This window comes from Ursus arctos, unplaced genomic scaffold (assembly GCF_023065955.2).
Source record: "Ursus arctos isolate Adak ecotype North America unplaced genomic scaffold, UrsArc2.0 scaffold_1, whole genome shotgun sequence".
Taxonomy (NCBI): Eukaryota; Metazoa; Chordata; class Mammalia; order Carnivora; family Ursidae; genus Ursus; species Ursus arctos.
The window spans coordinates 49297334-49303333 of record NW_026622763.1 but is presented as its reverse complement, the minus strand read 5'-3'; positions in this window follow the sequence as shown (position 1 = coordinate 49303333).

The window sequence follows — 6000 nt, the reverse complement described above, 5'->3', positions numbered from 1 at the left end:
AGAGATGACGTTGGGGCAAGTGGTTAGTCAACAGTCCAGCAAGGGAAGTGGTTAGTCAACACTCCAGCAAGTCTATCCTAAACATGGCTAAGAATATCTACAACAGTATAAAAAACATTTGAAATGCCCTTCATACCTTACATGGTATATCTCATTTGGTTATAACAAGTATCTCTGAGATGGATGTTATTATTATTATTCCCACTTTATGAATTAGTAAAGGAACCTAAAACAGGTATGCGTTTTTCATAACAACTTATCACATTGTTTTGATATTTAAAATAATATTGAATCTATTTCTGAATTCCTGTTTGCCAAGGTCAATAAATAATTCAGTATAAATCACTCACCTGCCATTGGTTTGCATAAGAAGTTTGGCCTTATGGACATGATGGGGAGGGCTGGGTCTTTGGACTATAGTGGTCACCATTATCAATCCACTCTTTCTGCTACCTGATGTCTCTGTCACAGCCTGGTACTTCACTGTTTGGCTCCAGGTAGACCACAGAGCAATCCTTCCCTGAGGTCCTCTCTAATTTCTGAAGACTTGGCCATGGAGATCCCCATTGCTATTCCCAAGTCTCTTGTCTTCCACGGGCATCCCTGTATCTATCCACCTCCTTCAACATCTAGACCACTGCAGAGAAGCTAGTGGAGGTTTCCCTTCCTCAGAGAACCCCAGCCGTCTCCCAGTCTTGCAAGAATCAAATACTTGGGAGTCCAAGCAAACCCTCTCATTTCCTTGGAAGCGTAGAAGCCTTAATATCATTTCCTTGCATGGGCCAAGCCTTCCCAAAAGAAAGCTTAGGAAACACACAAAACACTGTTATTCCTCCTGGGGCAAAGGAACCTAAAACTCAAACACAAAGACTTGGCTGTATTTCTAGAATAGAAAAAGGGAAAACAGCATTTTTTTTTCTCTTTTTGTTGATGAATTCACAGAAGCCCAAAAGATACAAATGAATGATTTATAATTCACACTGGTGTAGTACTAGAAAGCTTCCAAAGCAAGTGAGTCTGCTTTTTGGGTGCTTCTCTTTTCATCAAAATAATCCATTGACCCTAATGAATCTTGACATTTCATGAGTCCAAAAAAAAAAAAAAGACGTCTTCGGTGAAGATATTTGAAATTAGACACTATATTAGGTCTCTGATAAGTGAAGACAACACTACTTCAATCTTTAATGAAGCCCTTTTGAAACAGCTGATTTTTCACAGATAATTCTTTGACAACCACGACCCCCAACTCCCATTCCCCACTCCCCTCCTCTTTTAGAGATTTCTTGAGTACTGAAAGTTAGTGGCCTTTGTCATTGATTCTTGTTCTAATAGTCACATATTAATTTTTGAGCCAGAGGAATATCTTTAGTCAATAAGGGCTTACAAATTTTGGGGGACCTTGGAAGATCTGAGGGTATTTTTGGCCCCACTCTCAGCTATAAATATAATTCAGATGGTCTGTAGCTTGACTATACAGTAATAGATAGAGACCTCTAATAAGACAGTTCTAGCCTGCTCATCCTTCTTGCAAATTAAAAGGGCAGGACTTTTCTGAGGTTGATGTTGTTCACATCTCGTAAAGGACCTCAGTAGGTTCTGATGAATGGTGGTGAGAAAAGAAGGTGCACAGAAATGGAAGTCTGTATTATATGGTGACAAATGTAGGGCCATTAATAGAATGAACCCTGGGGAAGACTGAGGACTCTGATAGGAAGAGTGAGTCTGTTGATTCTCTGAAGAACTCAAATGTGAGAGCTGTTAATAATAACTGAGTCGAGGTGGGATTTGAACCCAGGCAATGTAGGTCTTGATTGTGATGGTCGCCTGTGATAGGCTCCTGGGCTTTATTATTGGGAGGATCTGGGGGAGCTTGCTGAGAATAATGTTTTTGTAACACCAGCAAGGCTTCCCTGTGAGGTGCTGGCAGCGTATTGCCTCGCAGAGCTTGCCCACGAAGGCCCCGATACTCTGAATGTGTACGAAGGCAGAAGCAAGAGCTAAACATTTCCTTCTCTAACCTCCCCCATGGTTTATCAAGTAAAACAGTTACCTTAATCATCTCAGGTTCCAAAGGTTGGAACTTTGCTTTTTCCTAAGAGATGATTTTCTGAGAAGATTCTTAACTAAGCAAACACCTTCGCAAAGGGGTAAAAAATTGACTACTTAGTGACCATCAATCCAGGGGGCTGAGGACCTTTGGATTACTGACACAGTTCATCTACTTCGGCACTCATATAGGATTTCTAGGGACTAGCACATTTTTATTAACTGTCTTTTGAGCCACCAGACATGCAGTCGCAGACTTGACGTATTAAAAAACAGTTACAAAATTGTGGGGCATTTTTGGGGGAAGAGCGACACATCTGAAGAACACAATCATACAAGTTCATGTCTGTTTTGTTCAAATCACCAGCAGTGTGGCTATTGACGGATCCTGTCTAAGTGCTCCCTATTTCTTGGAACATACAATTTTTTAGCACACTTTGCTGTAATAGTTCTTGTCATACACTGAATTCCAGAGAAGAGTGTAGAGTAAGAATTAAAGTGCTACTATATTTAAAATTTGATATTTGTGGGGCACCTGGGTGGCACAGCGGTTAAGTGTCTGCCCTCGGCTCAGGGCGTGATCCCAGCGTTATGGGATCGAGCCCCACATCAGGCTCCTCCGCTGGGAGCCAGCATCTTCCTCTCCCACTCCCCCTGCCTGTGTTCCCTCTCTCGCTGGCTGTCTCTCTGTCGAATAAATAAATAAAATCTTTAAAAAAAATAAAATAAAATTTGATATTTGTGATTGTTAATGATTGTAATAAAGAGGGAGCAACTACTAGGCTATCACATTCTTCATTCCCAGTAATTCCTTCTGATTATGGAGTTGGGGTGTCTTATCTGCAAAGTCTTTTTTGGCTGTGTACACTCTTCCTTTTGTTTAGAATTTTCTTCCCTGAATTATCACATATGGAAACCCTTGCTATTCTTCTAGGACCAGTTGGAAAGCTGCTTCTGTCCTGATGTCTTCTTTGATCACCCTGCTCTCCTTTGCAAGCTCCCTGAAATCAGTACCCGGTGGGTGTCACTCATATGGTGTTTCCCCAGCCTGCCTGAACTTGCTGTTGTTTCCATATGCATTTCATGTCACCTTCTAGAGCAGGGGTTGGCAAGCTCTTTCTGTAAATGGCCAGATAGTAAATATTTTAGTTTGTGTGAGCTATGTGGTCCCTGTCAGAGCTACTCAGCTCTGGTATTGTAGAGTGAAAACAGCCATAGGTGGTACGTAAGTGAACTGGTGTTCTAATAAACTTGATATTTGGACACTGACATGTGAATTTCACCTAATTTTCACATGCCATGTTTTCCTTTTGATTTTTTTTCACCCTTATAAAATCGTAAAAATTCTCCTTAGCTTCTGTGCTTTACAAAAATAGGCATCTGGTAGATTTGGCCTACAGTTTGAACTCTGTTCAAAATTGTTAGTCCCTGGAAGGCAAGGACTACGTTAGACAGTTTTGTGTCTATCTCATATAAGGCCTGCCACAAAACCTTTCAAAAGCCAAGTCTATGTTATTTGTGGAATTAATGTGGGATAAAAAGAAGGCATATCTACATCATTGAAAAAATCAGAAAATTTGAATGGTTTTATGACCATTTCATTTATTCTCTATTCTCTCAGCTACAAAGAAGTTTGGAGAAACAAAAAAAGTGATTGATTTTGCTTGTGCAACTTGACAGAAGCAGAGTCAGCCACCAAATTACAATACATAAAGGGCCCAATGGGTAATGTGGCAATCCCTTCACCTTAAGGTTTATTAAAAACAGAAACAACACTGAGTCCATTTGGAGTATACATGTTTTAAATTGCCTACTTGCTTTTGAAAAGTGGGTATGGAGGCATTTGTATCAGTGTGCAGAAAAAGAGCAAGAAATGCTCTTGAAAGTATCATGTATGGTGAGGCCTCTCAGGAGGACAGGAATGCCTGGCTGGCTTAGTTGGTAGAGCATGTGACTCTTGATCGTGGGGTTGTGAGTTCAAGCCCCATGGTATGCATAAAGCTTACTTTAAAAAAAGTTAAATATAAGGAGGACAAAAACACAGAAAGTTCTGAAGGTACTTTTCAGTCTATGTTGATTGCCAAATAGATTTTTACAAAAAGAAAGTAGGGTAAACTGGCTCTCTATTGTTGACTTTCATTTCTTTTTCTCTTATTGTTTGATTTTTTTTTTGATTGTAGTAAAATATAGTTAATGTAAAATTTACCATTTTTATTTTATTTATTCATTTATTCAATGTTTTTGTTCAGTTAGCCAACATATAGCACATACCATTTTTAATAACTTAAAATGTACAATTCAGTGACATTAAGTACATTCACAATGTTATACAACCATTATCACTATCCACTGCCAGAATTTATCATCATCCCAAACAGAAACTCTGTATTAAGCAGTAACTCCCCATTCCCCTCTCTCCACAGACCCTAGTAACCACCATTCTGTTTTATGTCTCTGTGAATTTGACTACGGTACATACATATCTCATGTATGTGGAATCATATAGTTTTTGTCCTTTTGTGTCTGACTTATTTCACTAAGCATAATGTTTTCAAGGTTCGTCCATATTGTAGCATGTATCAAAACTACATTCCTTTTGGGGTACCTTAGTGCGGAGTCTGATTGACACTCTTTCTTCCTCTGGCCCCCACCCTGGTTATCTCTCTCTTTCTCTCTAAAATAAATAAATAGCTTTTGAAAAAACTACGTTCCTTTTTGTGGCTGAATAATATTCCATCATATGTGTATATCACATTTTGTTTTTTCATTCATCTTTTGATGGACATTTGGATTATTTCCACTTTTGGATATTATAAATAATACAGAAGTGAACATTGGCATACAAGCACTGTTTGAGTCCCTGTTTTCAGCGTTTTTGGTTATATACCCAGGAATGGAATTGCTGGGTTGTATTATAGTTCTGTGTTTAACATTTTGACAAGACACCAAACTATTTTCCACGGTGGCTATGTTATTTTACATTCCTGCCATCAATGCACAAAAGTTCTGATTTCTCCACATAGTTATTTTCTGTTTTTTTTTTTTTTTTTTTATTTACTCTGATCGTCTTACTACATATTGAAGTGGTATCTCATTGTGGTTTTGGTTTGCTTTTGCCTAATGACTAATGACATTGAACATCTTTTCATGTGCCTTTTGGATATTTGAATATCTTCTTTGGAGACATGTCTATTCACGTTCTTTGCCTGTTTTTGAGTTGCTAGTCTTTTTGTTGTTGAGCTGTAGGAGTTCTTTATATATTTTGGGTTCTAGACCTTTATCACATACATTATTGGCAAATATTTTCTCCTAGTCTGAGGGTTGTCTGTTCACTCTGTTGAGTGTGTTCTTTGATGTACAGAAATTTAAAAAAATTTTTAAATTGAAGTATAGTTGACCTATGGTATATTAGTTTTAGGTGTACAACATAATGATTCAACAGTTCTATCTCACCACTGTAAGTGTAGTTACCATCTGTAGCCGTACGTTATTACAATATTATTGATTAGATTCCCTATGCTGTACTTTTCATCCCCATGACTGTTTACTTTCATTTATAAAATAAATAAGAAATTTCAAAATTTTTGATGAAGTCCACCTCATCTATTTTTTCTTTTGTTGCTTGTGCTATTGGTGTCATATTTTATTTTATGATTACTTTTTAAAGATCCAGGTTGTAAAGCACTTTTATTAACAGTAGATTTTTTTTTAAAGCTATCTATGCCCAACATGGGGCTCAAACTCATGATCTCGAGATCAAGAGTCATATGCTCTACCAGCTAAGCCAGCCAGACGCCCTGGTGTCATATTTTAGAAAGCATTGCTGGGGTGACTTGGGTGGCTTAGTCAGTTGAGCGTCTGACTCTTGATTTCAGCTCAGGTCATGATCTTAGAGTCTTGGGATGGAGCCCTGCATTGGGCTTCTTGCTCAGTGGGGAGTCTGCTTGTCTCACT